The sequence below is a fragment of the Lacerta agilis genome, chromosome 12 (genome assembly GCF_009819535.1).
Source record: "Lacerta agilis isolate rLacAgi1 chromosome 12, rLacAgi1.pri, whole genome shotgun sequence".
Lineage (NCBI taxonomy): Eukaryota > Metazoa > Chordata > Lepidosauria > Squamata > Lacertidae > Lacerta > Lacerta agilis.
The window spans coordinates 31,419,462-31,441,093 of NC_046323.1; positions in this window are offsets into that span (position 1 = coordinate 31,419,462).

Below are 21,632 nucleotides of genomic sequence, written 5' to 3' on the forward strand. Positions count from 1 at the left end.
TCTTTGGGGGGAATGTAATTTATAAGGGGGGAGCATGATTTAATTAAATAATTTTTTAAAAAACAGCTTTACATTCAGCCCACCCATTAACTGAAATTTCCATGAAGATTTTTTTCAGTTGAACCCAGAACTTCTTTTGATACTTACTATGGATGTTAAAACGAAGATGATATATGGTGGCAATAGCTGTCAAGTGAAAAAAAAAAAGACTAATTGACAGCTAGAAAGGGCAAGCTCTCTTTTGGTTAAAGCATCCACAAGATGAAAGGACAGAAGTCTTTGGGGAATAATTCAACCTACAATTTACTGCTACTAATTACTGGTATGTATGAAGTACGCACCATGCTGCAAAAACAGTTAGGAATAATATGTGTTAGCCTTTAGTGGTAAAAATAATCTATTAAGTTTTTTTTAACAACCCTTTTGACTATAAATTCTAAGCACTTATGTTCCTGTGGATGATTAGAACTCATATTGTATCCTTGAAGAAACATAAGTTTGTTTGAAACAGGATGCATCAGACAAATCACAGTGAGCTAATCTTAGACACTCTTCTCCCCTGGAATCCTTAGAGAGGTCCTCATACTGTTTTTTCCTTAGAAAAAAATGTACATAGTTTTCTTGCTCTGCAGGGGAGTTGCTTGCTTATGAGGAATTTGTCATGTGAAGTTTTTTTTAAAACTTAATCTGTAAAACATGGATTCTACATTTAGAGGACTTCAAAGGAGATGGCGAGTCAAATTCTCGAGTGACGTAAATGTTGACTTAGTGATTGTTGTGTGATAATTATAGGAACTGCAAAGCAATGTGTATTGGTATTTTAAATACATTTATGTATTCACAGTGGTGTTTTTTTTTTTAAGACAACAACTTGTAATTCAGTTTCTTAGAAGACAATTTATGTGTAGAAAGTTCCTTGGATGGGTTGAGCTGTTCCCTAAACCCATGGTTTGTACTAATATAAGTTACAGACGTACAACAGGAAAACTATGGTTTGGAGTCATATATCTTTGTTTTTTTATCTGCTTCATAAATTGACTCCTATCTCCATGGTACAAAGGACCCATCTGGATTGTCAGTGGCCTGTGAGTTCAGACAAAATGGCAAACCTCATTTGGTGCAGTGTTAACGTAAAACAGCTTCAAGCTGTGGTTTCTGTTCCTATTTTGTCCCCATCAAACCACAGTTTCTGTGCTGGCTCGGGGGTGGGGGTGGATCAGACATTAAAACAAAGTGTGGTTAGCTAAACAAATGGTTTTGTGTTACAGCTGAACCCAGCACAAATCTACTCATTCTTAATTCAGAAGTGAGCAAGTGTTCATTAGGGCTTACTCCCAGGTCATCACAACCTTTTATGTTTAGGGAGCACATGACTACCCACTTTTCCTGCCCTCTGCGTGGAAGTGCAACCACAAGGCTATTGTAGGCATTAGATCGTTCTAGACGAATACTGCTTTGTTACAGCTCTTAGACTGCTGCTCTGGGACCATTTCTAACATCAGGCAAACCTGAGTGTGCCACCAAGGGCACACTAAACAGGGAAGTACAAACAGAGCTGTGCTTAAGTGTTTTATGGCATGCCATTTTGAAAGAGTTTATTCTCAAAAGCGGCATATAAGTCTTTTATATAAGGCTTCCTGTAATTTTGAGGAAAGACCATAGTTCAGTGGTAGAGCATCTGCTTTACATGCAGATGTTTCCAGGACTAGCAGTTTCTTCTTTTCCTCTGTTCCTAAATAAGGACTACAGAGCTACAGAAGCAATAAATGTGAGCTGCTTTTTCCAGAAGGAAATGAACTGTGAAGGTTCTACAGGGAGAGGAGATATTGGCGGCAACAAGGAACACACAGAAGGGGATTATATCCAATTGCTAGTGCCTCAGAGGACTGAACAACGTTAAGAGCTGGAGCTATGAAGCTGAAAGCCAAGAGCAGGAATCCTGGGCATATGGTCTCTCTTTTAAGTATGCTAATTATTCATGTTTGTTTCTGAGGTGATGGAAGGAGACAACACAAAACACAGCTTAGAGCCTAACAAAGGTTTGAGGGTATGTGCGTTTGCACAGGGTTGCCCCCCCCCCCCAACAAAGGTAAAACTTACTTTTTGGTAGTCTTTGTAATAATCAAACCACTGAAGGCTTTCACCTCCTCCTAGGAAAAAAAACCCCACACATTTATTTTGTGGTGTGCACCATATGTTCCTTAAAAATAATGTTGTTTTTTAAATCACTTGGAAGAGTCATGAGACAAGGACATCTGCCACCGGCTGGAATTGCTGTAGCTATAGCTGTATAAAGAACCCTCTAACTATTTTGTTTTTGCCATCATGGAATTCACTGCTGACACATTTTATAAAGTTTGCATTTCTAGAGCTTCCAGTAGATGGAAGAAGTAAATTTGTTAGCTCAAAGGGCTTGATGTGCTGCAGGCACTTTGGACAACTCGTGGCTGAGAAGACTTGGAAGAAGTGACGCCTAAGTGGTGGCAGTTTTCCTGAAATTTTTCTAGAAACTTGTCCTATGCTTATTGGGGTGATTTATATCAGAAAATGGAATGTTTTCCACAGAAAATTTTCCACCCCATCTTTCCTCTAAATCACAGCAGAGCCGGGGGTGTGGGTGGGTGTGGAATACTTCTCTATCACTCCTCTATTTCTGAACCAAATTGCATTTCAAAAATCTCTGCATACCGGTACTTAGTTTGGTTGCAATCTCCCTAACCAGGAAACTTGCCCAGTTACTGTAAAAATAAATAAATAAATAAAATAAATCCTGCAGGGCCATTTTAAGTATATCCGGCGCCATGGTGCAAAGATCCCTCCAGCGGTGGCGCCCCCCCCATTCCCCAGAGTTGCCAACCTTTCTACAGCGCTGCCGGCAGCTTTGCAGGGCTGGAGGAGGTGGGCAGCGGCTGGAGGGCGGCTCTGGGTGCGGCGCTGCTTCAGTGAGGGTGGGGAGCTGATGCCGTGAGGCACTGCGTCCAGCTTCCGCCTCTTCCTTTGCGCCCATGGCCACGGCAGGCGGAGGCTCCATGCACGGCGCGGCATGGCGGAGGCAGGCGAGGGCAGCGAGCTGATGCTGGGAGGCGCCATGTCCAGCCTCCGCCTCTTCCCTGGCGACCTCCAGAACTTGGCGCCCTGCGCCACTTGCCTCTATGGGCAAGACGCCCCTGCTTTCCTGGCTGGGTCTGATGGGAGTTGTAGTCTTAATTGTCAAAGATAACATTTACAGCCACTTCCACAGCTCTGAATACTTACACACACCTGTGTAGTGTCTAGGCAGGTATTCCCAGGTATTCAACTATGGAGCAGTTGCAGCAACAGGGGACCACTTCCCCTGCACCAGTTTATGTACCTTCCCCCAACGGGCTGCATGCACTCAGCCTGAGACAATGCCCTTGTGGAAACTGCCTCTGCTCCACCCTCTTCAGTTCTCTCCTGGTTCTGGGAGATATTGGTTCAGGGTGAGGAAGCACTCGGCCCTTCATTTGCCTGGTGTGCCTCTTCCACCAGCTCTGAAGCTTCCCTTACCTCTGATTCTTGCCTCATGGCTGGTACAGGTCCCCACAAACCACTGCCCCCCTCTCCTGAGTCAGACTCCAGTCCCCTTCCCCCCAGTGCACCCTCATCAACATCTTGCCAGTCCCCACCATGTCCTTTCTCAGTGTTGTTATTTTTAGGGCCGCAGGGAAATTAGACTGGCCTCGACTAGAGCCAGGGCCTTTTTGGCCATGGCCCCGGCCTGGTGAACATTCTTCCACAAGAGACCAGGGCCCTGCGGGATTTGACATCTTTCCACAGGGCCTGCAAGACAGAGCTGTTCCGCCAGGCCTTTGGGCAGGGTTCAGTTTGACTTACTTTCCTTTGTATAAAACAAGCCCGAAGGAGGCCTCCAACCCGCTCACAGGTCCTTTTACGAATGACAGTTGGTCATACAAGGAAACAGTGGAAACAGTTGGTCTTGGCAAGTATTAACCACTCTCAATTCCAACCTGATAACCGGGTAGGGCAGGATACAGATAAAATGTTGTTGTTGTTGTTGTTGTTGTTGTTAAGTAAAAACAACTAACTGTAAAATTAACTTATTTTGTAAAAGGAAATATACAACAGGGAAAGAAAATTGTTAAAACTTGGACCGCACAGCTGATTGATGCTGTTTGTTCTAACGTACAGGCTCAATGTGTTCTGTGAGGGAGATCCACGCAGAGAAATTTCTCATGCCAGTAAGTCTCCAGAGTGAAAACAGGTATGTAAAGAAAATTTGTGGAGATTCAGTAAAGGAATAGGGAGCAGCTGGAAGATCAAAGGAACTGGAACGTAAACAAATCCCAAGCTACACACTCTGAACCTATGAAAAATGCCCTGCTGCTGTCTTTGCTGAAGAGATAAAGTTAGTGTGGAATCTATGCAGAATCCATGCTGGATGATTGAAGACAAGCCAGTCTTGGGCGATTAAGAACACATCTGCACTTGTTGTTTTGTCAGAGAGTCAATTTGCCATGGTTTTGATGAATTGAAAGCACATCTGGTATCTCGAGATTAGGCAGCATGCCTTTTGCACAGACCGTGAGTTTTTCTGACTTCTGCATTGTCTCTGCGAGATGGTTTTGCAGATATCCAGCAATATAGACCAAATGAAGATTTAAAGAAGGCTGACTGTCTATTCCCTCCTCTTCTGACTCAGTGATGCTCCTGATGTTGAAAACGAACTTGAAAATACATAATTTGCTTTCATAGAGAATCCTGTTGGCATTTGCCTTAGAGTATATCATTTATCACTATTCTGGCTCGCTATAATCTGTCAGACTTTTAGATAATAAATTTCGGTTGCATTTAAGCATTATTTATTTGTAGTATTTTTTCACCCACCCTTCACCACAAGATTCCAGGGCAGGTTACAGAAATAAAATATAAAAGTATAAAAACAAGCAAAACTATTTCAATTACAAAACACACAAAACTGTTCCAAATGGAACAGAACAGCATACATTCAGCAAAAGTGATGGATTTCACAAAGCAATGGGTGTCATTGCCCCAGGCCTCATGCTTTGGGGGTTATATCAGCATTGGCAAACTTACACTTTTAACTGAGAACAGAAAGCAGGGGGGGGGGCATCATTCTGCCTCCAGCCCGTTCAGCATCTTTAAAAGGTCTCATACTGGCCTTTTAATAATAAATCCTGACCATATCAGGATCTCCTTCACAGTGACATGTAGCTTCATGTAAACACTCCATCACAAAATAATTTACCCTAAAAATTCAGGAAAAATTGTGCTGTTGAAATATGCAGCTCGGCAAAAAATGCATTTATCTGCACTAAATTAAATGCAGAATGTCAGAGGGAACACTGGAGCGATCAAAGATTCCCTTGCCCTCCAAGCTTATTTTCAGGTTTAACAGTTCTCTGGAACTTTTTAATTTAAAGCTGATATGATTGATACTAGAAGCTAAGGATTTACACAATAAAATATCACATATACTATTGCAGCTCCTTTATCTTATCCTCAATGAAATGTATTGTGGAAACAAATCCCCTTCTCCATGCATAAGGCTGTCAGAAATAAAAAGTGCAGTCAGGTATTAATATTAATAAATATTTACTGGCAGCCAGGTCATAAGAGTGCTAAGCACAGGAAATAGCAACCAGATTTATTGCGGTTATAGTGGGGTGTCTGGTAGCGTATAGCCAGGCTGGCGGTGAGGTTGGCGCTGTGTGGATGCACCAGCAAATGCATCAGATTGCCTGGCGACACTCCTGTTGGTGAACCCATGTGGTGCTAACTTTGCTGTTGCCTTGCCCTGTCCCAGGCCCACCCAAGTATTGGGGACAGCTCCAGCAAACCACACAGCACATGATTCATACCCCACTGTTCTAGCACAAGTACTAGTGTGTGTGTGTGTGTGTGTGTGCCGATGTTCAGTTTCTACCCCTGTGGCCCACAGGACCAGCCCAAGGCATTTTGCTGCCTGAGGCAAAGATGGTACCGGTAGTTCCTTCTACAGTCCATGTAGAAAAGCCAGCCAGACTGCTGTTGAATTTTACTTCAAAACTGGTAATGGGACAGCATCTTACATAGTTCCTGAGGGCAGCTGGCTAGCTTAGGTGGTCATGTGACATGAACTGTACACATCCTCTACTTCGCCACATTTGCTGCCTGAGGCAGCTGCCTTATTCAGCTTAATAGCAGGGCCAACTCTGGATGTTTCTGCTGCTTTGGTGTGTGTGTGTGTGTGGGTGTGGTGGCTGCAGAAATATACTTCGTGGAAACTAGGGGCTTTCATTTTCCCTAGGGCAGAACAGACCCTGCAGCAGATAACTTTTCACATACTCACCCGCTTTATCACATATTCTGGTGCAGTTCCTAAAGGCTCCAACAGCAGCAGAAATGGTATGTATGTGTGTGGGGAACTAATGTACAGTCTGTGTCCCAGTGCTCTAAATGTTCCTGCTATTATTGTTTAAATTGGAGCCTCCTCTATCTGGTTTTGTACCACTAGAGGGCCCTTATGTATCTGTGTTAGCTCAGATCACTACATCAGTGATCTTTTGGCCAAAGTTGTTGAGCTTTTTTTAGGATTGCTCCACACAGAAATTGTTGGGTTTTACTTACATCAGATGATGGAGACTTCAACATGCAGCAGCAGCAGCTACAGATAGCATGAGAGCTGAGGCATGATTTCATGAAGTGACATGCACAAGGCCTGACCATTTTGCCTGATATTCTTAGAATCATTAAAGTTAAATGCAAATTTTATGCAATGATTTTATGCAAAGTTTATTGCAAATGGTATACTTTTCATTTCATCACATGGATGACAAATCTATGCTGATGTTAAATAACTCTGCCTTTCATATCTACAGGCCAGATGAAAAATAAATCCAGAAAGCTTAAATATATGTCAGGAACATTGTAAAGTACATTACACAGTAATAAAGGTTGTCTGTCAACTTTAAGTTCACAACATATGAACAGGAACATAACACTAGGTATACTTTTATATTTATATTTATATTTATATTTATATTTATATTTATATTTATATTTATATTTATATTTATATTTATATTTACCTGATGTAGACCAACTGACATTAACTGAGATTTTACAATGTATTCATCCCAATTGAATTTTTTTTTGTCTATAGCACCTATAATTTTGTCTATGGCACTGTGAACATTACAACTGTGTTGTAATTGGACAGTAAATAACTTGCCTTGAAATATCACTTCCATTTAAAGGCATTACCAGAATTCATAGATTACTAAAGAGGGTCTTACAAGTGTGTGTGTGTGTGAGTGAGAGAGAGAGAGAGAGAGATGGTGTTATTGTTGAAATGTTAAGGACCCTACCAGGAATTATACTCAGAATAAAAGACAAAGAATGGTTTGTAGTTGAACTCGGTGACCTGACCTGAATCCCCAAGTCCCTTTGCTCATGGTACTTTGACATATTGTGTATTTTTCAACCCTCTTGTTCCTTCATAGTTGTTAGAGATTCATTTGATTCTCAGAGTAACAGTTTATTTGCAGATCTTTCCAGCTTACGTGTTCCATTAATAATTTAAATGTGCAGATTCCGTGAATTACTGCTTCTTCTAACATCTTGGCTGGTATTCAACTAATGCTATAACTTTGAGGGCACTATAGGGCAAACTTTGAAGATAAATTAGATTGTCATTTTTGTGTCAAGAAGCATTGAAACAAAACAATAATCCAATGTTCAGAGATGCAATAAACATGTCTTTCCAGAGTTTGGTTCTAGCTGTAAAATTAAATAATTGCCTTCCCTGAAAGTTCATTCCAAAGAAACGGCCCTAGGAACATTGAAAACATGAACATTATCCTATGCTCTTCCCCTCTAAGCATTTTGTTCATCACCTGCCTTGGGGAAAAGCTATAACTCAATGGTGGAACATCTCCTTAGGATGCAGACAGATTCCCCTCACCTTGGGAGGAAGGATTAACAAACTCTTTGATCTCCCATTCCACCCTGTGAACCCTACAAGTAAGGAGGTCTAAGCTAGATGCTCCAGGCTTAGACTGCATGGCTTAAGCAAGCCATCTTTGTGTTTCTGTACAAATAATTTAGAAACATTTACCATTTTGGAACCTAAGTTATAGGCCTACTGCTTGTCTTTTCTTGCTGCTATGTGGAAAAAGCACATGAATCTGTCCTTTGAAGAGCTTGTAAGTAAACCATTTTAAAGTTACCAAATATGGTATTTTTCTATGCTAAGGGAAGTGTGGTTCTTTGGAAGAAACTTAGAAGGGGGTATATTAAAGGTCAAACAGCCTATAGTTCCATGCTCTGCTTTGCTGCATATTTTGTAATTTTAAACCTCTGCTGGGGTTCACTCGCCAAAGAACACTTGCTCCAAACCTGAATCTAGGAATCCAGGTTCCCCCCTTTTATTTTAACCACATGTATTTTTTCCTTTTAACAAATTAAACCAACAGATAGGTTAGAAAAAAAGAGGAGGCAAAGAAGGAGGGAGAGAAGGCGCCCAGAAACCTCTCCCCCCATCAATAGCCTTGTGTCCCATTGAAAACAATAGATTGGGGGCTTAGTCATGTCTAGCTGACATGGATTTCTAAATTAGTTACTTGGGCCTTTGCTAGATTTTCTGGATTGAGGTCATTTATTTCAGCTGGTTTAAAACCACTATGTTTGGCTGTGACCCTGCCCAGGTCTATGAAGGCATAGGGCTTGAAGGGGAAGCAGGCGGTGTCAAGTAGCAAGTCCAGCAAAGATTGTAGGGTTCATTGGGCAGCTCAAAAAGGCCCTGCTAAGGCAGGCAGACGAAAGATATAAGTGAAACCTCATATAGGCAGACCAGGCCTCAAGTGTGCAAGGACTTGGCTGACCGGTTAGGACCCTCACCTTAGATATCACATTTTCCTTTTTCTCTGTGTTCATATTGACTGAGGACTAGATTCTTTTCCATATGACCACCCATTCCAGTTTTCCTTTAATCATTCTTTTAAACTAAAAATTGTGTAATGGCTTTTTTGAGGAATATATACACACATCTTTGTTGGGACACCCCCCCTCCACCCCCGTTGAGCAAAACATAAATGAATAGTCTTATTGTGTCTGATGTTATCTGTGTTACATATTGAAGAACTGGAAAGGATGACTGGAGAAAAATTCAGGATAACTGGTCAAGAATACAGAAGTATTGTTGGGGAAAATGAATCGGCCAGTGGTTGGCTCGCCTTGTGCTTGCTGTCATAGCTGAATGAATGGGATTTACTTAAATATAAGCAGAAATAACTAAGATTACAATGTTAATAAAAAAATAAAAAATGTATTTATTGATGGATTCTGTTCCACCAGTGGGAGAGATGGAAAGCACAGCTTATTCTATCCAGAAGAAGCTCCACCAGGCCTCCTCTCCCTACAACTGTCACCTGGGAGCAGCCATTTTGTCACACTGTGTCAGTGGGAGAAATAGAAAGCAGGGCTCATCCTATCTTATTTTTGCTAAAACCCCAGCTCTATCAGGCACCTCTTACTTCTGAATCACACAAGCTGGTCATTATAAGAACAAATGTTTAACAATTGGAGCCTGAGTTTGATTCCACCCCCCTTTCCTCTCTGTCCTGTTTCCATTATGTCGTGTTTTTTAGATTGTGGGTAAGGCTGTTCTGGGAGCCTTTTTAGCTGAAGCCTGGGTTACAAATGCTTTAACTAAATAATACTTCAATAAGTTTAACACAGGGGAAGCAAAGAGGAAGTATAAACTACAGGCCATCTGAAGTTTAAAAGCTCTGCAAGTACTGTAGAATAATCCCTAGCTTTATTGAGGACAGACTGGCGGATTCATATGGCTGTTCCCTCATTTGAGGTAGGCTACTGTATTTGATTCCCAATTCCTTCAGATAGTTGCATGAAAGTAAACCATGAAATGATGTTCTGTGTTCAGAAGGCAAGTGGAGTTGGCCAGGGTAAATGCAGAGGAGCTGTGACACTAGTGGCATATATTTACACATCTGGCTGAGTTTCCTTTCATTATTGACTTCTGGAAACTAATTCAGGGAACAGTTGCAGGTGTAACAAGCTAAACAATCCCTCACACTAGGAACATATGTCTTGCACTTGCAGCTGCCAAGCTATTAGTAATGCAAAAATGAAAGGAAATAAAATTTCAGTTGTAATGGAGTTTCAAGCAATATCTGTGTGGTGGCCATATCATGAGAAGGGGTCATCAGTTTAAAAATTAGTCCCCATAACATAAGAGCTCAATATAACACAATGCATGTTCTTTTCTTCAGACTGCTGCAGGCCCATAAAAGTACACGAAGAAGCATGGAAGGTCTACAACATTCCTTGTGATAATAATTCAGTATTGGCAGGCTTGGAATAAAGGTAAAAACAAAATCAGCCAAGTATTCCCTCACATAATGTTGATATGACTGGAACTATATAATTTAAAAATATTATCATAATCTTAGACTTTCCTCACTCTTTTATTTAAGTTTTTGTAGATTCCTGAGGCCAAACACTTGTATCCCCCCCCCCCCAATTTTACACAGGGCTATGGCCAGCTACATAGAGAGAATATGGCAGCATAATCTTGAATTCCCCATAAACATTCCACTGTTTTACTGGCATGACTAGCCTTGATGTGTTTAGTGTTATACTGATGGATTGAACCGCAACATCAGGTAATTGAAACCATTCCCAGCCTATCTGGAAAACTAAATGGCCATGTTTTCTTCAGCTGAGCTGAACTATATGATTCTCTGGCAGTGAATGAGCGTAAGCAAACCCCATGTAACTTTATGATACTTTCGCAAAAGCACTTTTTACAAACTTTATAGAATCTACAGAATGTTATTATGCCATCTCAAAAAACAAATTCCAAATCGAAGGAAGCCCCAGCAGGAATAGTTTCCAGAGTGAAAGATGTGTTAAGATTATTGCAGCAAAAGCAACAAAGCTACTTTGTGGGTTTTTAGTATTTATAATAAAAAATTTATACAGAATAACATATAAAGGTAAAAATCAATGGTGGGTTACCAGATAAAAAGCTGAATTTGGTCAAATCATAAGACAGTCAGAAATATGGACACCACTTCAGGTTGAATAACCACTCAAGACTAACTACTTTAAAGACTAAAAAAATTATTATGCCGTATGCTTTTGTGGGCTGCAGACCATGTCATCAGATGCAGGAAGTGTTGTCCTGAGTTGCAGATACATGTTTGGGGGTGGGATTGTAAACAATGAGGTCAGAAGGAAATGAAATACAGTACAGAAAGTATAGAGAATGAAAATTACAGTATGTTATTAACAGTGGCCACTGAGGACGGGGGGACAGGGGCTGTTGTTGATCACATAGACATCCTGCCATTTGTAATCCAATCCACACATGTACAGTAGTGTGATCTCTGATCTTAAATCTAGTGTTTCTGTCCAGAAAACCTTATCAGTTGGGAAATCCGAGTGTTTCGAAGTTACCAGTTAATAGCAAGGAAGAATGGGCCCTGTCTCTTAAAGCTACAAATGGACAGTTCTTCTGGGTCTATGTTCTTCCACGGAAATTGAACGTTCTCCTAATCTTCTTGCAATGCAGATGATATAAGGGGCAGGTCTTCTCAATTTGCATTGGAAGGGGCTCCACATGGCAGTCACACAGTATGTATGTGGTATGTTGGTGCTGGCTGCATTAAATACACATGTATCCCCCCCACCCCACCCCCCCACATGCCCTTCTACTCTAGCACATTTTGAGAGAGAATTCAGAAGAAAGTTACCAGCATGTTTTATGTTGTCTAACTAGAAATGTGGAACTGATACTCAGTAATCACTCTGGAATTTATAGGAATTATTGTTAAGGCTTTGAAACGGGGAAAAGGGTTTAAGAAGAACGTATTTTGCTATATCGTTTAATTAAAAGATCATAGCTAGCAATAATGCAGTCTATTAAAAAAACCTAGTATTATCATAATTGTGCTTTTTGTGTGCATGTGCACGTTAACAAATCTATCAAAATACTGTTTTAAATGACAAGAGGCAAAATTTCAAATATTTTTCTGGCTAAATCAAGATTCCAGGTTTAAAATCAGATGAAGATGTGTGTGTGTGTGTGTGTGTGTGTGAGAGAGAGAGAGAGAGAGAGAGAGAGTTTTACTTCTCATTTCATCCAGAAGGTGGCATCATATCATGACTTTTCTTCCATCGAAAGTGAAGAGGATATATAACAAAATACACAATCTCTCACGCTTAAATTAATACCAATACAGTAGTTCCATATGAATAGCTGGTTTTAAAATATATTTCTTAATAGATATAATCTTTGAAAGTCTGTGTGATGGCAGTTAAAGGTAAAGGTACCCCTGACCATTAGGTCCAGTCGTGGACGACTCTGGGGTTACGGTGCTCATCTCACTCTATAGGCCGAGGGAGCCGGCGTTTGTCTGCAGACAGCTTCCAGGTCATGTGGCCAGCATGACTAAGCCGCTTCTGGCAAACCAGAGCAGCGCACGGAAACACCGTTTACCTTTCTACCGGAACGGTACCTATTTATCTACTTGCACTTTGATGTGCTTTCGAACTGCTAGGTTGGCAGGAGCAGGGACCGAGCAACGGGAGCTCACCCCGTCGCGGGGATTCGAACTGCCGACCTTCCAATTGGCAAGCCCTAGGCTCTGCAGTTTAGACCACGGTGCCACCCGCGTCCCACTGCGATGGCCGTTACATGATTAAAAATATTAGTCCTTATCTCCTGTGGTCAAAATAATGACTGTAACTTTAGCTGCATTTGGACCTAATCAACATAATCAGGGTGCACAATCTGCACATTACTCCTTCCTACTGTGTGGCGAAACTAGTGACTGACTTAGTACAGTGGTACCTTGGTTTGCAACTGTTTTGGATTACAACCACTTCAAACCCTGAAGTGTGTGTCCCTTTTTCTGGATTACAACCCATTTTTGGGAGGGATTACAACCAATTTTTTTTTTTGGAGGCCCTATTGGCGAAAGTGCACCTTGGGTTACAACCTTTTTTGGTTTACAACCGGACCTCCGGAACGGATTATGGTTGTAAACCAAGGTATCACTGTATTACAACTGAAGCAGCACTCATTGTTTGTTTCTCTCAAACAACCCATGTTTAGGAATCAAACCATGTTTAGGAATGCTCCTCCCCCTTTCCCAGCAGAAAAATAAACCATGCGCTCTGGTTCAGATGTAACACAAGCCAGCCAGCCAGCCACTCCATGGTTTGTTTCCTGGCTGGCAGGAAGGGAAGAACAAATCAGAAGTGCTTGGGTTGTGTGCACTAGCACAGAGGTTGTATAATAACTATTGTTAACAGCCAGTGTTTTGTCTGAACGTGCCCAATGTCTGTCATAAACACATTGCTTTATGCTCATTCTTAATTCTGTTGAGTGGATTTTTATTGAACTGCATTCTAAGGCTACACATTGCTTAATAAGCCACATTCACAGATTTCTCATTCTCTGAACATGGCATGCAAATGCCAGCTTGAGCTACAAACAGTGCCGTGTTAACTTATGTAAGTTAAAATTTATTGATATGACAATTATAATATTTATTTATTTATTTTGTATACTCCATAGATCTCAGGGCGGTTCACATATACAAGATAAAAAACATAAAATACGTAATAAAAATGAGAACAAAAACAAATAACCCCTGCTTCCCCCAACAACACATTTAAAAGATTCTAATGCTTTGATGGTGTTTCCTGCTTGGCAGGGGGTTGGACTGGATGGCCCTTGTGGTCTCTTCCAACTCTATGGTTCTATGATTCTATGATAAACAATGTTTTTATTGCAGTACTGTAGTATTGCAAATGTCCCTTAGTGTATATCTATATGGCAGCTTCCTACACTATGCTAGAATCACTAGTTGTTAAAAGAGAAATTGGTCTCCCTGCCTGGATAGGACAATAATATTTGCAAAGTAATAAATAAATAAATAATCTACATCTCACTGTTCTACTAAGTGACTGGGGCAGTTTGATAAACACATGGATGCACCAACACCACCACAAGTTTGGTCCTCAGAGATCATTACACTTCCATTTAGAGCAGACAAAATAAAGTACTTCTTCACACTGCATATAATTAAGCTATGGAGTTTTCTCCCACTAGATGTGTAGTGAAGGCCAAAAGAGGATGAGGCAAATTGAGGGAGAACAAGACTATCGGTGGCTACCCACCATGATGGCTAAGTTCTACCTCTGTCGTCAGAGGCAATATGCCTCTGAATACCAGTTGTTAGGGAACCACAAGAGGGAAGAATGCTGTAGGCATCAAGTTGGCCATTATGAGAAAAGGATGTTGAACCAGATGGGTCTTTGACCTGATCCTGCAAGGCTCTATTTACGTCTTTAGTAGGATATTTTTACTAGATGGTATCAAATGTCGACATACACAAAAGTTGATTAAGAAAATTACTTCTTGTCTCTCTGTGGGCATGCCTGATTTTGAACAGCTCACACAAACTCCATATTGTCAATTAGGATGCAGTGCTTTGCACAAATGAGAAAATTTTCTATTAGCTGGAGCATATGAAAGGAGGGTGCACATAAGAATGGGACTTATCTCTAGCCCTCTAAACCACAGTTTGGAGGATAAATAATTTGAAATCTGGCTGCAGCCCTGTTTCCTGTGATGTGGGCCTCCATATCCATACGTTCATTCTAATTACAACCTGCATAAAAGGTCAGTGAACTACATGAAAACACTATTGAACTATTTCCCACCACACCACCAGTTTTTTTCCTGAAGATTGTTTCCATGACTGGCAGTATATGGAGACAGAAACTGGTTACCAGAAGTGCCAGGCTGTAAATTTATTGACTTGGTATTTTGCTTCACTGAGCACAGAGGACATCTGTGCAATCTTAATTTTTTTTCCTAAGGGGTCCTCACAAGAAAGCTTCTCACACAAAGAAAAGCCAATCTGCAAACAGTTCCTTGAAACCTGGCCTTTCCTGTCTTGTTACTGAGTGAAATCAATAGGCAGCTGTGGATTTGTTGACCTGGACACAATAGTGGAACAGTAATAAGGAAAAAAAATGAACCCCCTTCCCCAATAATAGATCCTCCCCCCACTCCAGATGCAGCAAGTAGAAAACTATAAAGATTGGAGGACTCTATAGTCTTCTGTATAATGCTAGAGAATGTCATGTTGAGAAAGGGCATGTGCTCCCCACATCACCACTCCTTAATCGTCTCATATTTTCACATACACAGACAGACAAATCATATTAATCAAATCTGCTTTCAGCTGTATGAAAAGGGCAGCTTGAATGGATCACAGCTTAGGAGGAAATTCAATACAGAAGAGAACCTTGGCTACATATAAGCCTAAAACTTTGAAAAAAATTCCTTATATTGCTTATGATCTTCAATAGCTGTATCAATTATGTATCAAAGAGCTGCCAGTGTCTTCTGTGTGGGTGTTAGATAGCCAATGAGGGCACCATAGGAACTGATGATTAGTTAAAGACACTGCTTCTTCTAATTTGATTTTGTGCAACTGACTATAGAAAAAATAATACAAATAAAGGGCGGGTTCAAGAAATTGTGTCATGGATGCTAACAAGTCCCATAAAAGTCCCTTTGACTATTCTGTGTAGTCAAAGGGATGGGATGTTGTATTTCTCTGCCACTACCATGTACCCACTGTTTAATATTGCAACCTTTACTGTGCCTTGGTAAAAAGAATAAAAAGTAGAAAGCTGTGAAAATTCACTGAAAGTTGTATTCTAAACTCAGCTTTTCTCATCTTTCACAGTACTAAGAAGCATGCTTTCCTATAACAATGCAGTTGCCAGAAAGTGATGCATAAAACACTCCTAAGAAATGATAGCTCACCTTTGAAATTCAACATACCCAGTCATTCCTACCTTCCTGTTCATAGAACATAATACCTTTTATTCCTAGGCCCTTTGTGTTGATAGCTTATTGATGACACTAAGCATTAGAATGTTTATGAACGTTCCAAGACATCACAGCAGCTCAGTGGCAGAGGTGGAGCTCATTTCAGCAGCAAATTAAAGCTACTGGTGCATTGAGGACCATGGTACTGGCACACGGAGGACCGTGATGCATGCCAGAGTGCACTGAAACACTGTTTACTTCCCCGCTGCAGCAGTACCTATTTATCTACTTTCATTGGTATGCTTTCGAACTGGTAGGTTGGTAGAAGCTAGGACACACCGTTGTGTGGATTTGAACCGCCGACCTTCACCCGGCAAGCCCAAGAGGCTCAGTGGTTTATACCACTTCTACCTGCAGGATTTGTTTCAGAGAGCGGGATTGGGAGACTATACCATAGCATCTTGCCTGCTTCTGTTGGCTGGAGATCTGAGTTGCAAAAGTTGTGGAAGTGTGAATTTTGAAGGATAGTTGTGTGTCAATTGGCTTCTTGTTTCAGAACATGCAAATTAGGTAGGTTCGCCTTTAAATGTGTACCAAATCAAATTTATTTCCCATTCCTACTTCATGCATAGGACTCAAAAAGCCATAGCACTCAAAAGGCCATAAAATTCCACAGGTACTTGTCAGGTCTCTGGAGACTTTCCATTGGGGTTCAATGTAAGCATGAAATTGCAAGGTGTTGCTGCTGTTGTTCAGATCTATATGGAATGCTGGTGAAAACTGTCAATGATATCTGCTGTGCCAAGCCAGGAGAAGTGTGTTGTACTTGTGCAATGGAAGTGATCTGTTCAGTGCAGGGTCATACTCCAGGATTCTTTGTGTAACCACTTTATATCTGGTCCACTTGACAAGATGTAGTCAGTGTATAAATATGTGTAAAAAGCACTCATATTTGAAGATGCCTCTACCAAATACTGAGTAGGATATTGAATTGCTTGCACTGGATCAAGGGCTCTGGGCAAGCAGTCTGTCTCCAACCATTCCATTCAGCCCAGATTGTTTGACAGGTCTTGTTTTAAAGACATTTAAAGGCCAGTCACTCAAAAGAGCAGGCTTCTAAAATTGCTACCAGGAATACAGGACATTCCTGAAGCCTCTTTGAAACACATCCACTTCTATCCAGTCTGTGAAGCAAATCTGCTAATAGTCAATGCATGGCATTAGGAACGGAATACAACCACGAAATTGCAGCCTTCAGACTAGAATGAAAGATGGGTTATGTCTGCTCCATTTCCTACTCTGATAATTATTGTCTTTATTGCAGCTCTTTACTGAAACGTCTGAAAGAGAAATTATCTGGATGGTTCTTGTGATGTCACTTTAGATTTGATTGTGCTCTTGTTTTATTTGTAAGGGCAGCTAAAGTTGCCACTGGCATCCTCTCTGTTTCCTAAGGGGTTTGGTGCCTGCCATTAAAAATGGACACTAATTGACATTTACAGTGCAATCTTACACAGAAGTAAGTTACTCTGAGCTCAGTGAGACTTTCAGTATAGGATTGCAGCCTAGGTGTACTGTGTGTTAGAAGCATACTATCACTCAGAGTACAAAGTACAGGAAAATTCTAGGGAATAGCAGATTACTAAGAGTTAGGGTTAGTCCACATGGGCACTTTGACTGTTCTTTTCATTCCTGGGTGCATGGTTGTGTGACATACTGGGGGAAGGGCTAAAGCTGTAGAAAGCTGGGCAGGCCGGGTCATCCTCTTATATACCTGCTGGGATTGACAAGGCATCTGACCCTCACCTGAATCTCATAGCTTTCCTGTGGCTGCCTCTGATTAGTTATCATTTAACTCTTGGGGGAAATAATTAGCATCACACGGCATGTGCATGGAAGTTGCCGAACCAATTAACCAACTAGAAGGATTACTGTTAATAGCACCAGTTTTCCTATAACTTGATATTGCTGGATAGTTTTGATGAACTGCAAAAGCATTTTTAGTTTGCTTTCTGTTGCCACCCTGGAACTTTTCTTTATTAGTGCCACTTTGTTTTGTACGATTCCTTGCAAATGAAGGAAGACAACTTTTCTGCTTGTATATGTTGATAATATAATTTTGGTTACTGAGGACAAACAAGATTGTACAAAAACAAGATTGGGTGCAGGCCTGCCTGGCCAGGACATAGGCGTCCTGACTGTGACAAAGGTGACCTGTGTGCTTGCTTGCTTGCTTGCTTGCTTAACAGCTGTTGGGAACTTCAAGGTCCCTGCTCTCCCTTCTTATGGTCTTTGTACTGGACCTGGAGACTCCAATAGAGAGCATTCCATGTCAAGAAGGAGTCCAGAAATTCACACTGGACTCCGAGTATATTTCACCCACTATGGTGGTATTTATATTTAAATTACAACAATTATGTCTAAATTTGCATTTATATAAATTAACACATGCAGATTTTATGTAAATCTGTTGTAAATCTGTTTCCTGTTTTTCTTGGTGATGCATTTCTTTCTCTTGGGTTGAGTCGTAATTGGCTACCCGACTGGAATTTGTTTCAAATTATTTTGCTCATTCATTTTGAAATTTTTGTTTTAGTATCTGTGAAGAGTCTTGGGGACATTTTTTTCTTCAAAGTATAAACAAGTATAAAAAACAGCAAATTAGTAATTTTGAGGGCACAAAGCCTTTATTACCTTGCCTCTGTCCTCAAACACCATGGCTTTCTCCCACTCTTCCACTCCTCTTGTTTGTTCATGTCTTTCTATTTAAAATACTTTTATTTTCTACTGCCCAGGCCACCTACCTTGGTTAACTTGGCAGCTTTCTTTCAGATACTTTCTGGCTTCATTAGAGCCAATGCAGTGTTTTTCTGGCTTCCTGGCCCCAGGAGATGACTGCTAAACCACACAGGATCCGTACTGCATGCTTTTCCTGGGATCAGAAGGTCATAAATAAAACTCACATACTGCATTGCTTTTAAATGTATTGTGTTTTGAACTGCTGCCTTTCTTCCTTTTTGCCACACTGCCAGGATTGTAAAAAGCCTGTGAGCCAATAAAATCCTGATTAGGTTGGATAGCCAGTGTGTTTATTTCACTGTAAACTTTTCAACATCCCTAAAGCAATCGCTGCTAGTGCTTTGAGGATCTGCAGAAAACACTGAAAATGAATGAAGGAGGGAACACACACACAGAGAAAAACACACTTTCATTTCAGGGACAAGCTAGACAATGCATTATCATATTTGCATACCTTTAAGCTGGTCAAAATCTTATAGCAAAACCAAAGCGAAGAAAAGGAGGACTGTGATCTGAGAGTGGGGCATAGTTTGAAAATTTGCCCAGCCCTTTAATTCCCCCCAATACATCCAGAATGTTTATAAAAGCCTTTGTCCCGAGTTCTAATTACCTTCTGTGAGAATCCTATTATATGTTTTCTGCCTCTAATTCCGACCAAAAGAAGGAGATGCAAATGAGAGTACAGCTTTTCCAAATGTGTGGAGATACACATATGACATAGTGAGAATGGCCGCTTATCTCTCACCACAGTGAGTGGCGATTGCGGCCCACCACAGCGCTTCCTCTCCCCACAGAGCCTCGCCATTTTACAAGTGGCCATTGCCGCTCCTGCCTGGTCACCACGGAGGTGCATGGACCTCTGCCAAGCCCACCATTCAAATCAGCCTATCTGTGGCGGTCTGGCGGGTGAGGTTTGGGGAGCGGATCTGAGGGATGCATTCTCCCCTCGGGTCCGTTCCTAGTCATTGCTGTTGTTCTTTTATCCCCCTTTTTTCTTTCCAGCTTAGCGGGCTTTGCTATAGTCTTTGGATGGTTGCTATATTCAGAGCCGGGAAGGAATTTTCCTTGTGCTGCAGGTTTTGTCTTCACTGTAGCACTAGTTCTGGCGGTTTAGGCCTTGGGTGGAATCCTTAATCTATCTCCTAACCTCTGGGGGTGAAGTGGTGACTCACCCCCCCTTCCAGCGGTGGCGCACTAGGAGGCTGGGAGGGATACATGTCCAGTGTCTATGCCAAAGATTTACCTACCTCTGTAATCAATAAAGTTCTGGACTTTGAATCCCAGGCCGTTGTGGTGTCCATTTATTCATATACCCTAGATGGTCAGGCTTTGTGGGGACAGGGACTCTGCAGCTGCTCACACAATGCAAGGCAAAGGCATATGTATTTAAATGAGATCACTTGCATTGGAGACAGCAGACTTCACAACTCCATATCATTATATATATATATATGAGGGTGATTGAAAGAGAGACATTTCTCTGTCCAAAAAACCCCCACACACCTGGTGAAATAACTATTTTATGGTATGCATTTGACTCCTTCAAATGAACTTTCCCAAAAGTGGGCATACTGTTAGGATTTCATATAGGCAGATACCTCTCCGTATTTTTCTTTTCTTTTCAAAAGCTAAGATGTGTTTCTATAGGAACACAATCAAGTTGCCAGTTTAAAATTCAGTATGGCATTCAGAGAGTCTGGTCTCAGGTGCTGACCTCCTGTCATTTTCATCTGTAACATGAAGGTGGCACCATGATAAAGGAGCGGCTATGAGACAAGATAGGGAGATTAAATTGAAGGATCCAGAGAGTTGTAGCAGCATATAAGCAGGTATGCATAACAGATCTAAAGGATAAGGACGTAAGATAACAAATAGTAGGTGATATGGTGCTGAACTGGGGCAGGAGGAGAGAAAGGAATTTAAACTTAAAGCAAATAAAATGGCAGGATTTGTAGGAGGCATTTGGGTGAAATGATGACAGCGGCATGGTTGGTTGGTGACTGTGGATTCAATTACCATATCAAACATCGTCTCTCCAGATGCTTAGAAAGTTGGGGCAATCTTAATCTCTTTTAGTATTTTAACTTTTGTATGTTTTAAAGTAGGGTTGTAATTTTTTCTTCTTGATTTTCCTTGTATCTTTTGTAAATTGCTTTGAGGTTGTTGTTTTACAGCCAAGCAGTGTATGCCATAAATTTTATGAAATAAATAAATAAATAAAATTTATTCTGTGAATTGTGTTTATTAGGTTAACGCTCTCTGTCTATTCTAGCTTTGCCCAACTTGGCTCCCTTCAGATGTTTTGGACTATAATTCCCATCAACTGCAGTCTTCACAAGAATACTGTTGGAGCCTGAAGGAGTTGCATCTAAAACAATATGGAGGACAGAAGGCTGGTCTAATCAGTCTGCAACCATTCAAGCATAGGCAGCATATGCAAATCTGCTTGGGATTGTCACTGAAGAAGGGCAAATAATTGCTTCCTTCACTTTGGATAAAAATGCAGTCTTGGTTACTTTGTTGTTGTTTAGTCGTTTAGTCGTGTCCGACTCTTCGTGACCCCACGGACCAGAGCAAACAAGGCACTTCTGTCTTCCTTGATTACTACACCTCTTAAAATTTGGATGTGATTGGGAACACATGAACAACTCTTAGCCAAGACCACATAGTGTGTAGTGTGTTATCTGCATTTTGAAAGCTGAATTTTGCAAGAATTCTGGAATTAAAAGTAATCCTCTAGGCAATATCCAGTGATGTAATCTATTGCCATTTCCTGTTTATATAACTGGTACATCATGATGAGTTAATCAAAATACATGGCTCCTGCTGATTAGCTGTGCAACCAATGAATTGTGCAGTAATAGAACTAGTGAAAAATTGTCATACAGTTTTAAAAGGATTTCCTTTTGAGGCTTGCCTTCATATTTTACAGGATTTTGAGTCCCCCACCCTTATAATTACAGTGGTACCT